This window comes from Chiloscyllium punctatum, chromosome 31 (genome assembly GCF_047496795.1).
Source record: "Chiloscyllium punctatum isolate Juve2018m chromosome 31, sChiPun1.3, whole genome shotgun sequence".
In the NCBI taxonomy this organism is placed as follows: Eukaryota; Metazoa; Chordata; class Chondrichthyes; order Orectolobiformes; family Hemiscylliidae; genus Chiloscyllium; species Chiloscyllium punctatum.
Window position 1 is genome coordinate 24024149 of NC_092769.1, and position 13927 is coordinate 24038075.

Below are 13927 nucleotides of genomic sequence, written 5' to 3' on the forward strand. Positions count from 1 at the left end.
CTGAGATCTAAAGTCTAGTGTCAATAACAGTGACCCTGAATTCAGCGTCGACTGGAAGCACCACTTTATTCCACAATGTACTTTCAGGAAGCAAATCTCACGTGCTTTCCTGGTCTGGCCTAAACATGACGTCAGACACACAGACATATGCTGAACTCTTCAATGGTCTCTGAAAGGGTCAAGCAAGACCATCAATTGTACCACATTGCTCTGAGGTCTTCAAGGATACACCGGATAGAACACCCATCACCAGCCTCAGAATTGGAAAAAAAGCATCCGAATACACAGTCATTTAGACCTTCAGAGCCCTCCTTGCGAACACGTGGCTGTTTGTGCCAACATTTACCGAGATTTCCCACAGACCGCACAGAAGCATCGGGAAAGGAGTAGGTCATTCAACACATTGAGCCTCCACCCATTTTAGTTCATTTGAGAATATCCCATCAATACACTTTACCCACATAATGTGCATATTCCTTAATATGATTGACTTTTATAAAAATATAAAAATAGACATTTGATTAATCCCTTTGGTTCATTGATTTTCTACCATAATCCAAAAATAATAGCTGATGCTCTATCTCCACAACATAAAACTGTTCTCTCCCTCTCGTGTATAGAAATCCTCATTTATATTCAGTGCCTTGAGTTCCACAGTCATATGTGTGAGAGAGTCCCCCAGGTTCACCGGTCTCTGAGCGCAGACATTTATTGTCATCTCAATGCAGAGTGACCTGTTTATACCTTATCCTTTGGGCAGTTGTTTTAGACGTCCAAGCCAGGGAATTATCATCCCAGCTTCCAATCGGTCTCACCCTGTCAAAGAATTATATATGTCACTGAGATCTCCACTCATTTTCCTAAACCCCAAGGAATACAGGCTCATTTGCCCCATACTCTTCTCCCACACAATCCTGTCATCCCAGAGATCAGTCTGGCTGTACTTCGCTGCTCTCTCTCAATGTCTGGTTTGTCGGTTGTTAGTTAAGTAATCCAAAACTTCACACAATCCTCCACAATATTTGAGAGGAGGTATCAGCAAGCCCCTGTACAGTTGCAGTGAGCTACCCCCACGGCTGGACACAAATCCCCTCGAAATGAAGTGCAACACAACATTTCTCTTCTGAACTGCTTTCGCTGACTGTAGTGAAAAGATATCCAGATCCTTTTCTGTGCTACAGCTACCCATGTGGGCCTATATACACTGGTCAGCGTGCCAATTCCATTCCCAGTATTGACTTCTGGCTTCAGAACTCACGGTCTTGCATGGTCCTCGGAGGGGTTTGCAGCAGGAAACAGGAAAATGATCATAATCCACCTTATTCTAACAACATTCTTTCACCGATGCTTTTTCAAATGGTATTTTGCCATTCTATTTTTCCCACCAAAGAGCACAACATCAGATCTACACACAATACTCTTCATCTGCCACGTATTTGCCCAGTCACTCACTTGTCTCAATCACCTTGGAGCATTATTAAATCCTCCTTACCCACTACCATCAAACATCGGTTAGTGCCATCAGCAGACTTGGAAATATTGCATTTGCTCCTCTCAATCAAATGTTTGAGATGTACAGGCAATAGCTGTGGCCGAAGTACCACTGTTTATGGCATCCCATGATGGTTCTGAGACAAAAAAAAGGAAATCTTTAAACCGATTCACTGCTTCCTGTCAGCTCGCCCATTCTAAAACCATGTTCATGTATTAGCCCCATTACCACTTGGTTTGATTTTGCACTCTAGGCTTGGGACATTATGAAAAATATTCCTAAAATCTCAAATGCACTCCATCCATTGTTTCTCTATACTGCATCGGACAGTCATGTTAATTTTGTTGATAACTATTACTTGCAGCACAAAAAAGTTTCTCCCAAATTATTAATTGCAAACATCATTGTGTTGTCGAGAATGTATTGCTGGAAATGCACAGCAGGTCAGGCAGCAACCGAATTGCAGGAGAATCAACATTTCAGGCATCAGCCCTTCAGCAGGAATGAGGCTTGTGGGACAAAGCTGAGAGATAAATGGGAAGGGGTTGGGGTTGGGGGTAAGGTAGTTGAGAAGGCGAAATGTGTGTTAAGGTGAAAGAGAATGTGATAGGTCTGAGGGAGGAGGAATGGACAGTTCTGGTAGGCGCTGTCAAGTTGGAGTCTTATGACTGGGATAAAGTAGGGGGAGAGGAAATGAGGAAGCTGTAATAACCACATTGATCCCGTGTGTTTGTAGGGTCACAAGGCGAAATATGAAGCATTCTTCATCCAGGCGTCGAGTAGGAACAGTTGGCTGGACCTGTATGTCGTTGATGTCGAGGGCGCGGGCGCTGAAGTGTTCAGCAACAGGGCGGTGGGGTTGGTGGGTGCGGGTGACCTAGAGATGTTCTGTGAAACGATCCACAAGAAGGGAAGACAGAGCGTCTTGTCTTCCCTTATAGATTCTGCTTGTCTCCCTGAATGTCTGAGGCTGCTCACATTACAACCTCCAACAGAACATCCCCAGCACCTGCACTAACTTTTCAATGACAGGAAACAGCCAGAAGTCCCTAAGCTGCAAGATAGATGCTTGACGCTTAAGAATAATACTCGAGGAACTTCCTCGTGTTACTGACAGCACAATCAGCTGAGAGGGATAACCAGGCGGTCCGTGGACAGGCATAGACCAAGATACAGACATAAATCAAAGCTGCTGAATGCCCTATGTCCAACATGGAGCACCATATGGGACACATTGGGAAGTGAACAACGACCATTTCATTTTTTCTGATGTTCAACATGACAACACTCGACACAATGGGGAGACAAAAGCCAATGTCAGGGAAAGACACAGAAAGACAAGTGATTAATTAATGGCTAACATGTTGTGAACTTATGGATAAGGAGACAGGAGAATAGAAATAGCTGGAGAAGTGAGACAATGGTTGGTCCAATCACAAGGATGAGAAAATACAATAAAGACATTGTCAGATCAGTAGAAATGGTTTGTCACATCAAATTCTTAATTTGCCTCATAGAACCGCCCCAGACACCATTGACGGGGCAAGGTACCAGTCAGAATTGAGAGCTGTGCAGACCGTTCCACTGCAGTACCACATAAATTGGGCTATCTGCCCAGCATGGGGAACATTGCAAACCATTGTCATATATCAATCATATGCTTGCATTTGATAAATGCGTTGCGTTGCATGGGGGGGGGGGGGGGGGGGGATATACAATCGATCGAGTAACAGTAAATGAAATCCCATAAATGTATGGTTCTGTACATCATTTGCACCAGGATCAGGTAATACAGGATGTGCATTTGTGTAGGTGTGTTTTTGGTTATCGGTATGAAAACCTTTTTATGAGATAGAATACACATGGAGGAAATCATTTTAAATGTGAACAATTGGCAAAAGTTTGGGTAATCAACGTAGAGCTACTAAGCACCGATAAACAGAGAATGTTTCTTTTTAAATAATTTTGCGATTTACATACAAAAGAAATAATCTGGATCTTTTTCAATATATAATTTCAACCACATCACACTGTAAACCTTTGGACTATAACTTGGTGATTTTTATCTTTGTACACCCCAGTCCTACACCAGCGTCTTCAAATCATGACTGAACAAATGGGTTCAGTTAACCCCTTCCATACAGAACTTTCATATCACAATAAAAGGAAACATTTACTTGGTCTGGATGGAATGACCTTATCTATCCCTCTGGAACAGGCTCATTCGGCTGAATGGTCTTCTCCTAATCGTGTATAGCAGGCCGGCGGCATGAAATGATGCAGCAACCCATGGATGATGAACAGCCAGTAAACAGTATTTGCTGGAGCTCTCACCCTTCTCAGTTACGGAAAAACAAACAGCACTATTTACTCCAGGTGTCCCTTCATTAACACCTCGTACAGCTGCAGCACCACTTCTCTACGGTTTGACCCATTCCTTTTGCAAAACGTGCCAATTTTCAGCTTTCCAACTCTTTCAGTGGTATAAGGCCCGTGCGGGCTGAATAACCTCCTCATATTCCTCTGTTACAGGCACATAGTGTCAGATTAGTTTCTCCCCCTTCCTGAGAAGTAGTCTCGGTGCTCTGAAAGATGTTTCAATGTTCTGAAAGGTCTTAATAACTGGTCATTAAAACTTGGAGCAGCAGTGCAAAAAGTCAGTGAACAAGAAACATTTTTACATTGCTTTGTGTCCTCCAGACATGGCCCCATCAGACATTTTATCCAGCTGGTCTGTTGTTTTATCTCTGTCTTGTTTTATAAACAGGTTGGGACATATACAACCCTGCACTGATCTGGCACGATTCACACATACAAGAAATAAAATGATCGAAAGATTTCTGGTCTCTCCCTCAGCAACTGTCATCCATTTCGTTGTTGCAACTCGGCGGTAAAAGCTTCCGCTAATTAAAGCACGCACACAGAAAAGCTCATCTTGCCTCGTAATCTGTTAAAGCATGGGTGACAGACAACGACCCCAAATATCACTATTTCACGAAAAAAACGTAAAATGCTATTCTTTAACTCCAAAAGTGATAATTAAATAACAAAATATTCCAACTCCTAGCATCCTTTGTATTAAATATTTAGCTAACTTCTGCTCTGTAACAATATACTGATCCAATATAGCCCCTATTAAATTTACAGCCTATAATTTTCAAATCCAGCTAACAGTGTTGATTATCCTCGACAGGCCCCGGGTCGTCTTCGGCCTTCTGCTACAGATTTTTTTTATATATGGGTAAAATGGTTCCTTTTAGAGAGAATTGCAGTCGTTCAATGGCAGAAGGTGCTCTTTTTATTGCTAACTGTCGGTAATGTTGGCGTTTATACCCCAAAACACTGATTCGTCTCATTAGTTTAATACTGTCAAAAGAGTAAAATTCAAATTCGATAGCCTTTTAGAGTATTGGGGCATTATTGGGGCATAATTTAAACAGGTTGGTTGTATTCGAAATGCTGTGAAAACAACAAGGCAACAAGGTTTCTTACGCAACAGCCAAAATGTTTCATTTTCAAATTGTTCAGAACACTATGTTCCTGCAGTCAGCCACATGACAGCTTTTCAACTTTCTCTTAAAGGTATTCTTTCAATTTCATGCTTTCAACTTCATCACTTTATAACTTCTCCAGATTGGGTCACCAAATGTTCTAAGCTTCTTGAATGTACACAGCAGCTTAAAACACAACTTCCACAGAAACAATTTCTAGTAAATTTTCAATAACCGAATTAAATTAGATGTCACTGAATGACAAGTTAGAATCTTGGTCTGAATCAAACACAGTTGAAGGGATTCCTTATGCAACTGAGCAAATGATCAGCAAATAGTGGTTATCACGGGCTTTCAGTAAATAGGCTCAGCACAAGTTACAAAGACGTGTCTGAAAACTGCTGAAATCCCACTGTCCAACATGAAACACCGTGTAGAGCAAAGAAACTGCAAGTTATGCTTTTAAAAAATAAACTTTTCCTCAGCTTCTTAATAGTGGAATCACTAGGGTAAGCATCACTAAAGGCCATGGAATCCTACAGGACAGTTATTTATATTATAACTGAATGTCATTTTGATGAACAACAAAAGTTTTGGTTTGGAAAGTAGACAGCGGGAGAGACACTGGGAGAGAGCATTGTCGAAGGCTGTGCTCACAGGTTTCAATATGCTGAAAGTAAGACATTTCAACAGAATTTTGCAGTATTTCCAGTAATGATGCAGAAACAGAATTTTGGTGTGAGCTCAGACAGAGTCAGAGAGTCGTGGAGATGTATCACATTGAAATAAACCCTTCTATCCAACTGATCCCTGCTGAACAGATATCCTAAAACAATCTAGTGACACTTACCAGAATTTTGCCAATATCGCACTAAACCGTTTGTCGTCATATAACTATCCAAATGCGTTTTAATTGTTATAATTTTACCCGCCTCCACCACGTCATGTGGCAGTTCATTCCAAACATAAACCACCCACTGGATGAAAAAGTTGGTCCTTAGGTCCCTTTTAATTGTTTTCCCCTCTCACCTGAGATTGTAACCCTCTGGTTATGGGGAAAAGACCTTTGATATTCACCCTGTCCATGCCCCTTATGGTCCAAGCAACGTAGCCCCAAAATAATCAACCTCTCTCTAAAGCTCAAGTCCCAGCAACATTCTTGTAAATATTTTCTAACCTCTTCAAGTTTCACAGTTCTTTCCCACAGGAGGAGAGCTAGAATTGAATGCAGTATTTGAAAAGTGATGGAACTACTGTCCTGTACATGACGTCCCAATTCCTATAGTCAAAGCCCTGAACAATAAGGACAAACATACCAAAGCCTTTTCACAATCCTGTCTAACTGTGACTGCATTTTCAAGGAGCAATGAACCTGCACTCCCATGTATCTTTGTTTATCGACGCAGGACTTGCTCATTGAGTGCATAAGTCTTGCAATAATGTGCCTCGCCAAATATAGCACTTCACATTTGTCTATAGTAAACACCATCTGCCACTCCTCAGCCTATTGGCCCATGTAATCAAGATTCCGTTGTATTCTGAGGTAACCTTCTTCCCTGTCCACTACACCATAAATTTTGGTGATATCTTCAAAATTACCAACTGTTCCTCCTATGCTCACATTTAATACATTCATATAAGCAATGAAAACTAGTCGAACCAGCACCAATTCTTGTGGCACAGGCCTAGCAGTTCAAAAACAACTCTACATCACAACTTTCAACTCCTACCTTCAAGTCAATTTTCTAATTAAATGGCTAGTTACCCCTGTATTCCATACTAAACTTGTTAACCGGTCTACCATGTCGAAAGTTGTCAAATCTCTTACTGAGGTCCATTTCAACAATGTACATTTCTTTGCCTCAATGAAGCATCTTAGTCACTTGTTCAGAAATCTCAGTCATGTTAGCGAGACAGGATTTCCCATGTTTAAATCTACATTGACTATTCCTAATCAGTCCATGACTTTCAAAATCGATGCAAATCCTGTGCCTCATAATCTTCTTCCAACAACTTGTCCACCACTGGCGTCAGGGTCACCGCTTTTCCTTATCACCCTTCTTAGATTCTTTTCGTAATGACACCACGTTAGCCAAACTCGAGTCTTCAAACACCTGACCTGTGGGTATCCATGATTCATATATGTTAGCATGGGGCCCAGCATTCAGTTCCCTATCGTTCCACGACTTCTAGGGTACATCCGACCAGGTCCTGGAGATTTTTCCAACTTTATACGTTCTAAGAACTCCTCTGTAATCCAGACACTTTCCAAGATGTCATTGGTTATTTCGGAATTCTCTAGCTTCAATATCCTCCTGCACAGTCAATATGATACAAAGTGCTTTTTAAATACCTCCTTCATTTCTTGCAGTTCTGCACATCGGCAACGTTGTTGATCTCTCCAGTTGCTATTTTCTCTTTAACACATTTCTAGAATGCCTTTGGATTTTCCTTAACTTTACTTGCAATAGCTACCTCATGTACCCTGTTTGCCCTCCTGATTTCCTTCTGAGGTGCAATCTTCTTCCTTTAGACTCCTGTGGCGATTCACTTTGAATCTGGAATTAAGAGTCTAATGACGATGATTAATCTATTTTCAATTGTTTGGAAAATCCATCAGATACACGAATGTCCTTTAAGGAAGCAAACTGCAATACTTACCTGGTCTGGTCTACTTGTGACTCTAGACACACAGCAATTTGTTTCACTCTGAACTGGCCTATGGGAAATTAGAGATGGCCAATAAATTCTGCCTACCCAATGACACCTTCATCCCATGATTGAACATTGAAAAAAACTGGATTCCTGCTGTCTATATCTGACATTTGATTCCCACTTATCCAGGAACAGAGCCTCAACTTCTCGAGTCATCCGGCATTTCTCCCACCTCCCAACTTACCCTTCACACTAACAGGAGCATACTGACTTGGAACTCTTGACAGCGCGTTTTTGTAGGCGTCCCCATTCCCAGCTGGCCACTTACCTGCCACTATAACGTCCAATTTTATTTTCAAAGTTCGTGCCTAATATCATCAAATTTGACCTTCCTCCAATTTCCAACTTTACCTTTTAGATCTAGTTCGTCCGTTTCCACCTCTATTTAAAACTCATAGATTTATGATGACTTGCCACAAATAGTGCCCCCCCACCCCACCCCCCCCCCCACCCCCAAAGATAAGTCATGTTTAGCTCCTTCTCTGTGATAGCAAGTAATGGACAAGCAGCTGAAGCTTTGAAACGGGTGGTGTGTTCAGCCAAGTCTAAGTTTCTTTGGGCTGAATCTAACAATACTTTGTCTCTGTTACATTTTCATTGAGTGTGACAGGGAATCGTCTGCTGGAGGCCTCGCTAGTTTCCTTTCGAACTCACTTCAGTAACTACATATCCCACTCCTTGGTATCCTTCTCATTCAATGACAGTTCAATTCTCCCACCCATAATGGCTGGTGATTCTCACCATCTCCCGGATGCTCCTGGATATCCCGCAATCCCTGGCACTAGCGCTATCCTTAAAAGGACAATGGAGGTTTCTCAGTTGGGAGCTATCCTGCACAGTTTACCGTGAGCATTCCAGAGAAGCGGCAATTACACAACGTTGTGTCGACGGGGACACAGAAATCATGTTGGATGGGCTAGTATAGAAGAGGACCATTCTCTTCCCAGAGGGGGCCACACCACCAGACCCACCAAGCATGGTCTGAGCTTTCCACCCAACTTAGTGCAGTATCTGCAGTCTAAAGAAATGCCCAGCAATACAAGACAAGCATCAACGACCTTCACCATATTCGCTCTGCTCCCTCATACTCACTGTATATCTGTTATAGCACCTGCCCCGTGAACAACTCATTCTCCACCTCTCTCCATTGCATACAGCGTCTTTCCTACCTCTCTCTCTGTTTCTCTCTTTCTCTTCAATCCCCCAACAACCTTCTGCTATCCTCCCACATTAATAATACTGCATGGATTCTACACTGTGGACTGACTACATAGCGACACTATGCCAATTCATATGCCAACACAAACAGCACGGCCACCCACTCCCACCCTGACTCCCTCCTTTCCTATCTCCCATTCAAGGAAAAAAAAGCATGGAATAAGACGGAAAGTGCCAAGCCAAGTGTAGGTGTACCCGATATCTGTGTCCTCACCCCCTTCCTGCCACCATGTGGAGCGGACGCTGGTACAATTTGGAGAGGACTAGGATGCATGGCGTGGTGATTCAGAGATATCCACGCCCTACAATGGAGTCAGATGCAAGGTTCATTGAGGGAGAATTCTCACTTTAAACACACTGGCAGTTCCGTCTACCCACGGCATACCTCAGAACGTGTGGCCCTGATGCCATGTACCTTGTGTGTCGAGTTGGGTCAAATGGAATTCCCACTGTCTCACTGGGCACGAGGGTGTGCTCATAACACATTGTCCCCAACACCTCCCAGGAAGGAAGCACGGTGTAACTCTCTTGCGCAACCTACTGTAAATAGCTCAGAAATTGAAACGTATCAGTGGTCTGTACTGCTCTCCCGAACTGCCCTGGCATCTCCAATAATCTGTGCTCATATAAACCCAGGAACCTGTGCTCTTGGACCCCGTCGAAAAAGATACAGTTTGTTATATGTTGTCTTTCAAAGTCATTTCTACCAAAGTGTACCACCTTCCACTGCTCTACTTTGATCCTCATCTGTCACATATCTGCAAGCATGGAAATTGTACTACACCGTGCTCCACGCAAAACAACAGACAGACTGACAAACTCAAACATCTGAGTAAGAGGAATGCTGAGAAACCACGGCACAGCGAGTGAAATAGTGAGAAAATAACCAAAGATCAAAAGATATACTTACAGATTCCCTACGTCGGTATAAATGTCAAGGCATTATTGTGTATGCCTGTGTTTCTGTATGACTGTTTGTGCATCTGTATCAATGTGTTTAAGTGTAGGTACATTTATATGTGTATTTGTCTCTGCGTGAGTCTGTGTGTGGATGCAAGTCTGGCAATCTCGGTAATGCTAAAAGAGATTCAACGTCGCACACAGTGGCAGGGGCAGGGGGTGATACGCCTCAATTATTCAGCCTGGGATGCAGAGAGGGAGGATTTCAGGTCGCAGCACCATCCAACCTGACAGCGCGTGTGCGTGCACAAACACACGCACATACAGAAGAATTGCAAATAGACTTGTGTCTGTCAGAATAGAACTGTGCACTTCCAACTGAACCATTTTTCAGGGGTTGAGATAATTTATTGCACACTCAGTAACTTGCAATGTTTTGTAATGCTTAAACATAGTATGAGAAAGAATCGAAAAGTATGAAAAAAAAGGCTCAATAGTGGTCAGAATATTACAGGAACAACATCGCTTACTATCGGCAAAACTGCTTTGTGCTTCCACATATAATATTTGGAAGACCAAACATCTGTTCAACGTTCGGGATTCACATCATTTGGTGTCTTCTCGAAGAAAAAACTGCCACTTATGCAATCGTGTGGGGTCGCCAGCAGAGTGTACTGTCGTACGAATATATTAAAAAACGGACAGACAGAGAGACAGGTGGGAGACTTTGATTCCACTTTTAATGGAATTACTCGGAAAACAAAATTGCAGAGATGCAGACAGAAGTACACAGAAGCTGAGATACTGACACGAATACACAGAACACATGCACAAAGAGATATACACAAATATGGGCGCAGACACACGAACACATGAACCCCACACCCCCCATGACACACCCACAAACACACAGGGTATATGTATGTATATATAAATATAGATAGAAATATGTTTCTCTCTATCTCTCTCTCTCTCTCTATATATATATATATAATATATATATATATTATATATATATAATTCCAATAGGCAGAGACTTAATTTAGTTCCGTTGGCTTAATTGCTGTTTTAAGAGCAGAATGACGCCAACAGTGTGGGATCAATTCCCATTACCGTTTGAGTTCCACATGAAGGACCCTCCTTCGCCTCCATTTCCCTCACCTGCACTCTGGTGGCCCTCAGGTTAAATCACCATCAGTCGTTACTCGCTCATAAAAGAGCAGACCCTAAGATCTGGTAAGACTATGAGTACACAACAATTAATAGGCAATCAATGGTCAGTTGGAGAAGGCAGGTGAATAACTTGGAGAAACATTTCAGCAATTATGAGTCTAATAGTCTAATTCTGCTACAGTTTCTCATTCGCATACAAACTTATGGTGTACAGAATTGTCTTTCTGCAAATTAAGTGTAGGCTAAATTTGGAAATTATTTGAGTGAAGCGCATTAATGGGAGTGTGGTCTGGTTTGAGGGGCTGAATGGTCTATATCCGTTCCTAATTGTTGTGTTTCAAATGGGCGGTGTATGGTTTGAAGGGAACAATCTTTGAGAATAAGGCATTCCCATTTCAGACTGGGATAGAGATACTGCTTTCTCTTCAGGATTGTGCAATCTGTGGTGTTCTCATTTTCAATATGCTGTGAGGACTGGGTGAATTAAAACATTCAAGGTTGGGTTCCAGAGGGCTTTGATGAACAAGAAGACAGGCTCAAAAGGGAAGCTCAGCCACATTCACATCAACAAAGAGCATTCTGAATGGTGCAGCAGGCTCGACGGACTGAAGGGATAACTGCTTGTCCTTACCCATGTGCACTTCTCATGGCTGTTGAAGTGGTAGGTGAAGAACCCTTCATCCATTCTGCCCTCGACGGATTTACACAAGAATAAATTGTAATAATTCAGCCCTTTAATTGTATTTCACAATATCGTGGGGCGGGATGGGGGGGAACCAAAGTTTTTACTCAGCTGCCCTGCAACAGTTGAGCCCTGGTGAACTCTAAGGGAAGAAATATTCACGATAAATGTTTATTTTCATGATGTGAAATGGTGACGTAGTGAAGTGCCTCAGGAATCAGTGTGAGGTTATCAACTATTTATAATCTATACCAATGACGTGGATGAGGGGATTTATTGGATTAGAGCTCAATTAGTTAATTCAGTAAGATAGTCATTTAATTGGATATGGAGACTCTGCAATGGGCAAAAAAAGACAGGGGAGGTTAGTGAGAAATTCTTCGGAAGTAAAGGTATAACGACGATTCGTGCTGTGACGGACGTACAAAATTATATTAAAATGCTTGAACGGAGAAAAAAAACGTAATATTCTGTGGTACTCAGGGATTTGTATGTTGCAGTACAAGAATCACTTAAACTTAGTCAGGAGATTTAGGAAGTGATTAAGAAAGTATATGCAATGATGCAGTTTCATACAAAGGCAATCAGGAATAATCATGGGGATGTTTTATTGCACTTGTATATGGCAATGCTTAGGTTATAAACTGATGCATTGTGTGTAGTTCTGAACTCCTATACTGTTCGAAAAATATGCAATTGATTTAGAAGCTTTTCAAAGGTGTTGTACTTTACTCGTTATTAAAATGAAGGCCTGATGGATGCATAGAGACCTATGGCTAGTGAATAGTCCATTCAGTCCAGCTCATCTGCACACACCAGATATTTCTATTTGATGTAATTCCATTTGCCGCATGAGGCACATAACCGTCTAAACCCTTTGTATTCATATATCCATTCAGATGCCTCATAAAGTTTGTAAAAGTACCCAACGCTACCACTTCCTCTGGCAGCTCTTTCCATATGCGCACTACCCTCTGCATGAAAATCTTGCTGCTATCACCTTAATTTATGCCCTCGAGTTTATAGCCTCTGAAAATAACTTTAGCTGTTTACCGTAACTACATCCCTCGTGCCCTACACAAGTCTATGGCAGTTCAGGTATGAAAGTGGAAGATATTCGTATTGAACCATCTAACGTGAGGAGAGTGCATCAGAAGCATAGCCGATGGACGAGAAAATGAAACTAAGGACTTAATTTTAAGAAAACAATATATTAATTTTATGACATGTACTATGAAGACATGCATTTATTGTAAATAAATTCATGCATGCACATGTAAACATGTATTTTCATTTTAAACTATGAATCACTCCTAAATTGAGAAGAGACCAATGATGGAGCATGCAGTCAGGGGAACTTTCAACGAGACTGTACATTGTTCAGATTGATTTTCACGTAACAGCAACATATGAGAGCTGAAAACCCATCAGATATCTTTTTCACTTATGTAGGATCCCTGTTGAAGATTGAATGGAACATGTCTACTGCCTGCAGCAAAGGGATTTCAGCCAAATCAAAGTATTCCAGGAAGACACCCCAATGCTAGCAGCTTGTGTGAACAGAATAACTTTTGAGGTAGAATAATAACTGAGACAATCGCAATTTTCTTTTTGTCATGAAATTTATTATTATTTGGAGGAAGCTCTTCTGAACTAATATTTAGCAAGATTGTTCACATTTCTGTGCCTCTGAAAAATGAATATTGATGTACATATTATTGATGTCCAAACTGTTTCTCATTTATCTTTCCATCGTAGCTCGAGTAACTTTGTTTTAGAACTTATCTTTTAAACAATTTAACAATCTACATGACTTGCTAGTAACATTGAACCTGACCCAGTCTGAGACCGATATCAACTGCCACAAGACACATTTGGTCACATATCGAATTTGTTGGGATTTATGGAGAAGTGGGACTAGAAAAGGAAACAATGACTCTACAACTATAGTAGGAAGATGAATCAGGAGAAATTCTCGAAAGGCCGTTTGATGGGAATTCTCTTCTCCACAAGGCTATGGTACCTGTGTGTGTACATTTATTCAAAGCTGTGCGTTAGTTAAATATTTTTCGGAAAATTGACTAGTCGATATAATGAACCACAGATGGGAAAGTGAAGCCACAGTCTGATCAGCCACAATCTTTGTGACGGGTGGAACATAGAACAACTCCTGCTCCTCAGTTCTATGTCACCTCATTTCAGTCAGCTCCTCAAAATTGCTAGACAGGTGCAGTCGAAGACCACTTTCTCCTTGGA